At 38.4% G+C, this 8,452-nt stretch overlaps 1 pseudogene; it reads right to left on the bottom strand.

Annotated features, from left to right (window-relative positions):
* Window positions 1-5,012: 5,012 nt before the first annotated feature.
* On the bottom strand, window positions 5,013-5,129 carry LOC145285101 (5S ribosomal RNA; annotated as a pseudogene).
* Between the last annotated feature and the right edge of the window lie 3,323 nt (window positions 5,130-8,452).

Raw genomic sequence — 8,452 nt, 5'->3', positions numbered from 1 at the left:
CATACACATATATACACATACAAATACATACACAAATATACATCCACATTCACATAGATATACGTACACATATATACACATATACATGCACACACATACATATACCTACATATACATGCGCATACATATAAATTCATATATGCACATAAATATATATGCATATATAAACATACATATGCATACATGCACGCATAAACATATACACACATATATATACATGCATATATATACACATAGATATACATACATATACATACACATACACATATATAAACATACATACACATATACACATACATATACATACATGCATACATACATGCATACATACATACATACATACATACATACATACATACATACATACATACATATAATGATGGCAAATCAGTTATTACATACTTCCAGCCTTTCAGGCCTACACGCGTCACAACTTTTTTTTTTTTTACACAGGAATCACCACTTATCACGGCCCGGAGGCCACTCGAGGATAAGTGTTATTGGGTATATATTAGTCAATTTGATTACAGCGCAGTAAACATAAGTATGGGAATTTTGTAAATTGGATTACTTAGGGGGACGTTTCATCAAGAACTTGCTTACGTTGGACTTGAAGACAATACCATTGTAGTCAGCTGGAAAGCAAGCAATCAAAAGAGTTCAATAGGCGTGCAGTTCTAAGAAACTTTGTTCATGGCTAGACAAGTGTTTTTCGTGAAAGTTTGGCCATGGGGGGCTACAGAGTGAAGCTCAGATGAGCACTTGCCATGAAAATAACGATAAAGCAGAGACAGGCTTGCAACGTCTCTTCTGTGAGAAAGAGGTTGCAGGGAAAAGAAAAAGGCACCCCTACTAAGCTGCGAAATCTATTTTGAACTCTGTCAAGGCAGGATAAGCTACTTCTAGCAGCTTCTGCCCAGATGTGGCAACAGTGCTACATCGTTGGCCGTACCTAGCTCTTACATTGGTAGAGAATTGCATCAGGAGTGAGATATCTACTAGAGCGGTAGAGGGATCACACCATCTTTTCAGCGACTTTGGCAATTGATTTGATGTACGTGTTCCATTTCAGATCGAGAGTAAAGGTCAAGCCCAGAAGCTTGTCAAAACATGAAGCCCCCCCCAAGACGAGAGCCGTTCATTTCAATTGATGCCAGATAGGAATCAGAGCGTTGATGATGTAAAGATATAAGCATAGTTTTAAATGTATTAAAAGTAATCAGCCACCCTTTTCCCATTGTACCACGTGGCCAAGATCAGAGAGAGAATAAGAGAGAACTTGGTCGTTTATGGTCTTTGATGCCATAGATTGTAGTGCCGTCCTACGATGTTATTTGGAAGATCATTAATGTAGATAAGGAAAAGAGTTGGGCCCAAGATAAACCTCTAAGGGACTCCAGCAGTAATACTGAGAGCTTATGATTTCTGTCCATCAACCAATACTCTTATGAACCTATCAGAGAGAAATGATATAATAATTGTAAAGACATTTCCAGCTACACCATAGCCGGAAATCTTGTGAAATAGACTTTCATGTCATACCTTCTCAAAGCCCTTTGATATGTCAAGAGCAATTGCCCTAGAGAGGAAGCCTCCGCCGAGAGATTCGCTAATTCTTTGAGATATAACTGTAAGCATGTCTGCTGTAGATATAGCAGAACGGACACCATATTGCATATCACTAAGAAGGTTATTTTTGCTGAGATGGTTGACTACTTCTCTATCTACGACAGATTTCAACAGTTTACTCATGACGCACAGGAGACTTATTGGTCTGAGAGAGAGAGAGAGAGAGAGAGAGAGAGAGAGAGAGAGAGAGAGAGAGAGAGAGATATGAGGGATCAACTGAATTCTTAAATACAGGGCGTACCGATGAGATTTTCCAGGGTGTTGGGAAGCAATTCTCTTTAAGACAATGCTTAAATAACTTTGTAAGTATGGGCGCTAGTTCGGGCTAAAGCTTTTTGAGCACTATAATTGGAATACCGTCAGGGCCAGTTGCTTTACTGGAATCAAGGTTTTTTTTATTAGCTTGGCAATATCACGTACGGATATTTGTACGTCGCATAGCGTGTTTTCAGATACACGAGGAAATACTGGGGGTTGGTGGCTTTGGTCGAAAAGGGTAGAATTAGCTGCAAAGATCTTGGCAAACGATGCTGACGAGATTACCTCAAGTCCATTGATGATAGTTAGGATAGAGCACATACTTCTGTTCAGGATTTATTTTGCTATTTGCCAAAACTGATGGGAACCAAGCCGCTGCTCAGCTACTTTGGACTTGACAGACTGAGCATACAACTCTCTCGCGTTCTTTATTATTTTTTTTACAGTGGTTGCGGCTTTAGTTTCCGTACATATATTACGTTAGAAGCAATGGAAAAAATGATTTCTGTGTGCAATGGCAGCAGTACATTCTGGAGAAAGCCACGACTGGCTGTTAGGTTTTTAATGGAACTTTTTCGAGGGTATGAAATGGTCTATACCTACAATTAACCATTCTGTCAGGTCTGATACTATAGAGGACACATCCTTTTTAAACATGGAACGCAGAGGTAGAGCTTATATAAATGTGCGGAAGCTATCCCAGTCAGCCGTAGAGTATCGATATACTGTACGATGGAGAGGTACATTTTGTTTTTATCTTAATTGATACATCAGAGCGATTGGAACATCTCAGTGGATACAGAACGCCGAGGAGGTATCTATACAAAGATGTTATTACAGAGTTTTAGCTTTGTACGACATCTAAGTCTCTTCCTCGGTTCAAAATGTTGAGATCCAAAAACAAGCACGAGCAAGATAGCCAGCAACAAGTCAAACTGCAGACCAGCTTTATGAGGGTAATAGTCTCCCGCGTTATAATTTGCTTCTCCTAGAGGGATTGCCTTCACCATGTCTAACGGGAGCCCTCTCCATCCCACATACGCATGCGAATAAACACATGCACGCACACATACATGCATACATTCACATGCACGCAAGCATATATACGCATGCGCACACATGCACACATGCCAACATGCACATATACACATATACGCACACATACACGCATGTACATACATATGCACACATACACGCATGCACATACACGTACATGTAGAATATATATGAAGGAGCGTTCATGACGACAATGATTATGAGTATGATCAAATGAATCTAACATGCATAAAAAGAAAAACAATCCAGTCTGTAGAAGAGGCAGTCATTCGTGGCAGAAATCCTCAATGATCATGACGACGACGACGACGACGACGACGACGATGATGATGATGATGATGATGATGATGGGCATGATTAAATGAATTTAACATGAATAAAAAAGAAACCAATCGATTACACACAATTCGTAGAAGACACAGTCATTCGTTGCGGTGCCCGTGCAACTTTCAAATTACATAGATACTCGTACATACATACATTTAAACAGACAGGTGAGATTTATATTATAGACTAGCGGGGGTACCCGGCGTTGCCCAGGTGTGGTTTGATGTGTGTGTGTGTGTGTATGTGTGTGAGGGGGTAAATCAAAACAAATAAAAAACAAGAATAAGCGAACGTAATAACCCTGTTTAAATATTATAACTTTTTTGAATCGGAGAAAACAAAAACAAAAAAAAACAAAAACAAAAACAAAAACAAAAAAACAGCAACGCGATGCAAAAAAGTGAATAAGCAAACGAAAGAAAAAATGACATAAATAACCCTGCTTAAATGCTAAAACTTCTTTAAAAAAATCGAAAAAAACAGGGAACGTGATGGAAAAATATAAAAATAAAACTTTAAAAATCGAAAAGAATGTATATCTCATATCTCGGCTCGAACGTGCAATCTTACGATAATGACGCTGCCGCTATAACGACTGTTCTATGATCGCGTGAGGGAGGTTATGTCGTTTTTTTATGCCTAAACTAATTCAAGAAAGAACGTTTTTTTGTGCATGCGTGTTTGGCTAAATTGTCATGAAGAACGATCTTTTTGTTACCTCACCCGTAGAAAAGTGCCCAGTTGAGGGCGCAGAAATTAATGTTTTTAGCCAATTTTTCGATATTTGTCATCCAAAATGTCAAGCTTTAAAATGATACAGATCTCGTGAAAATCCGTCGTCTCTGTGTAAAGTTACAAACATACATACATTTAAAAAGATTTTTGCCCTTTATATTATAGACTAGTCTGGTTGCCCAGCGTTGCTCAGGTGTTTGTGTGTGTGTGTGTGTGTGTGTGTGTGTGTATGTGTGTGAGGGGGTAAATCAAAACAAATAAAAAACAAGAATAAGCGAACGTTGGAAGGTTGAGAAATAAGAAAAAGAAAGTAGTAGTAGGCAGGCAGACTCGAACCCGTGACGCAAATGCGGTAAAAAATTGGAGGTATGTGTAAAGGTGTTGGTGACCCCCCCCCCAAAGAAAGGAAAATTGCGTGCGCGAAAAAGAAAAAAAGTGGTAGTATGCAGGCAGGCTCGAACCCATACCTTGGAGGAAAAGAAAGTGAAAAAAAAAATAAATAAAAAATAAAATGGTGAAGTAAGGGCAAAAACAAACAAACAAACATGATGCGTTAGCTGTTGCGCCCATCGCCAAACCGGAAGGGGCGTAGGTTTAAATTAAGGCTACACAATCGAAAAGAGGCGGTGACTTTCGAAAATATCGCCGGAAAAAGCGCCAACGTATCAATTTGAAGGTGAAGGAATTAATGTTTTTTTTACCAATTTTTCAATATTTGTCGTCCGAAAGGTCGAGCATCAAAATTCGTCGCCTTTGTCGAAAGTTTTTGCGAGACATACATACATACATACATACATACATACATACATACATACATACATACATACATAATAAAGGCTTCCTTCAGTCTTGACAGACTATGGATACTCACTGCGCGTGAAATTTTTGTGGGAAGAGTTTCGCAATCTCCAACCACATCTCTCCTGATTCAACATTCCATATTGTTGAATACCAGTGGCAAGTGGAGGTTCAGGACGACTGGAACCAATGCCGAGATAAGCGGAAATCACATACAGCACCTAGAATTCCCAAATGGTTACCCATCAGGTACTAGCCAGGCTCAACGTTTCTTAACTTCGGTGATCTGACGAGAACCGGTGGGTCACCATGATTATGCCGTACATACATACATACATACATACATACATACATACATTTAAACAGACAGGTGAAATTTATATTATTGACTAGCCTTTTGTTGAGCAAAAAAGAAAAAAAAATGGGAGTAGGAAGGCGGGCTCGAACCCGTACTGCGAAAGAATAGAAAGAAGGGGAAAAACGTGACATTTTTGCTGTTACGACCACCGCCAAACCGGAAGTGACGTAGTTTTAAATTAAGGCTAGGCAATCGAAAAGAGGGGATGACTTTCGACAATATCGACGAAAAAAGTGACCCCCTCTCTGTTGAAAAGTGCTCAGTTGAGGGTGAAGATATTAATGTTTTTAGCCAATTTTTCGGTATTTGTCGTCTGAAGCGTCGAGCTTCAAATCAATACTGATATTGTGAAAATCCGTCGCCTCTGTCGAAAGTTTAGGCAGACATACAAACATACATAAATACATTTATATATTGATAGTTCAAATTTTTTATTTATATATTGGTAACTAAAAATTTTCGACCCAAACCGATTAAAAAGCTTGCCCTATCTCTGAATACTTTTTGTGTTAAATTTCAAATGTTTAGACCAGAAATTGTCTGAGTAATTTGGAAGAGACCGCACAGGTCCAATTTTTTAAAACTTTGACCCTTGTTATAACCCCTTTACCTTTACTGTTTTGGAACCTATATCTAAAATTTCAATTGTTTATGTTCAAAATTGTCGGATTAGTTTGGTAGAGTTCTCAAAGGTCGAATGATTTAACTTTGACTCCTCAACTGCCAAATTTCTGACCAAAAACGGACGACAAAGATTTTCTTAAATCTCAGTACCCTGTATATCAAATTTTGAGTTATTGCGTAGGGAAATGTACACATACAGACAGACACTCAGACAGACACGTTTACTTTTATAGATGTACTAGCATTTCAGCCCGTCGTTGCCCGGGTGTTTGGAGCAAAAAAAAAAGTGGTAGCAGGAAGCAGGGTCGAACCCGTACCCCGAAGGGAGAAAATAACGCCGAAAAAAACGTGACGTCTTTGCTGTTACGACCACCAAAAAAAAAAAAAACCGAAACAGACGTAGGTTTTAATTAAGGCTAGACAATCGAAAGGAGGGGATGACTTTAAAAAATATCGGCGAAAAAAGCGCCCCCACTTGTAGAAAAGTGCCAAGTTGCAGGAGAAGATATTAATGTTTTCAGACAATTTTTTCGATACTAATTTTGTAAAAATCCGTCGTTTCTGTCGAAAGTTTTAGGCAGACATGCAAACATTCATACATACGTGTATATATTGGTAACTAAAAAAATAAAAAAGATAAAAAAACTTGTCCTATCTCTGAATACCCTTTATGTAAAATTTCAAATGTTTGACTAGAAATTGTCTGCGTAATTTGGTAGAGACCGCAGAGGTTAATTTTTAAAAACTTTGACCACTATTATGACCCCTCAACATTTGTTGTTTTAGGCTCAAATCAAGTTATTAAGTAAGATCCATGTCCAAGGAACCTATATCTAAAATTTCATGTGTTTAGACCCAAAATTGGCGGAGGAGTTTGGTAGATTTCTCAAAGGTCAAATTGTTGAACTTTGACCCCTTGACAGCCAAATGTCTGGCTGAGACTCGATCACAAAGATTTTCCCAAATCTCAGTATCATGTATATCAAATTTTGAGTCTGTAGACTTAAAATTGACAGAGTTATTGCGTAGGGAAATGTATACACACTCACACACAGACACACACACAGACACGTTTACTTTTATAGATATACTAGCATTTCAGCCCGGCGTTGCCCGGGTGTTTGGATGTGTATGTTAATAAAAAAAAGTGGTAGTAGGAAGGCAGGTTCGAATCGAACCCGTACCACGAAGGTGGAAAAGAACGAAGGAAAACAAACCATACATGTTTGCGGTTACGATCACCGCCAAACTAGAACCGACTTATGTTTAAATTAAGGGTAGACAATCGAGAGGAGGGATGACTTTCAAAAATATCGGCGAAAAAAGCGCCCCCACCTGTAGAAAAGTTCCCAGTTGCAGGAGAAGATATTAATGTTTTCAGATAATTTTTCGATATTTGTTGTCTGAAAGTTCGATCTTCAAAACGATACTGATCTTGGTAAAATCCGTCGCCTCTGTCGAAAGTTTTATGCAGACATGCAAACATACATACATACATACATACATACATACATACATACATACATACATACATACATACATACATTTATATATTGGTAACTCAAATTTTCGACCCAAACCGATTAAAAAGTTGCCCTATCTCTCAATACCCGTTATGCAAAATTTCAAATGTTTAGACCAGAAATTGTCTGCGTAATTTGGTAGAGACCGCAGAGGTGAATTTTTTAAAAACTTTGACCCCCTATTATGACCCCTTAAAATTTGTTGTTTTGGGTTCAAATGAAGTTATTAAGTTAGATCAATTTCTAAGGAACCTATATCTAAAATTTCATGTGTTTAGACCCAAAATTGTCCGATTAGATTGGCAGAGTTCTCAAAAGTCAAATCGTTGAGCTTTGACCCCTTGACAGTCAAATTTCTGGCCGAAAACGGATCGCAAAGATTTTCTTAAATCTCAGTACCCTGTATATCAGCTTTCGTGTTTGTAGACTTAAAATTTACAAAGTTATTGCCTACGGAAATGTACACAGACAGACAGACAGACAGACAGACATACAGATACACAGACACGTTCACTTTTATAGATATATAGTTAGACTAGCATTCAGCTCGACGTTGCCCCGGTGTTTGGATGTGTATGTTGAGCAAAAAAAAATAAAAGAGTGGTAGTAGAAAGGCAGGCTCGAACCCGTACTGCGAAAGAGGAAAAGAACGGGGGAAAAACATGACGTCTTTGCTTTTACGACCACCGCCAAACCGGCTTATACTTAAATTAAGGCTAGACAATCGAAAGAAGAGGTTGACTTTAAAAAATATCGGCGAAAAAAGCGAGACCCCCTGAAGAAAAGTGTGCAGTTTAAGGTGAAGATATTAATGTTTTAGCCATGTTTTCGATATTGGATCTAAGAGTTAGTTAGTCAAGAGAGTTGAGTTGAGAGTTGACAGTCGGAAGGTTGAGTCAGTCAGTTGATCAGTTCATCCCTTGGAAGCGAAAGGAGAACATTTAAACTATGTAGATCCAAATTTGAATTTCTGACATCACCGACCGGCCGATCAGATGAATAAAGAAGTCATCATTATGTTGTAACTGTTGTCTTGTGTCACATCTTTCACCACGAACGAAAGGTAATTGTGTTTTATCACCAATTATAATGAACATTGTAAACCCTTCCAAGTTATGTGTCCCATCTCCTGCATGACTACTAA

The sequence above is a fragment of the Euprymna scolopes genome, chromosome 9 (genome assembly GCF_053919585.1).
Source record: "Euprymna scolopes isolate OS-2025 chromosome 9, ASM5391958v1, whole genome shotgun sequence".
Classification (NCBI taxonomy): domain Eukaryota; kingdom Metazoa; phylum Mollusca; class Cephalopoda; order Sepiida; family Sepiolidae; genus Euprymna; species Euprymna scolopes.
This window is presented reverse-complemented; position numbering and strand designations above follow the sequence as displayed.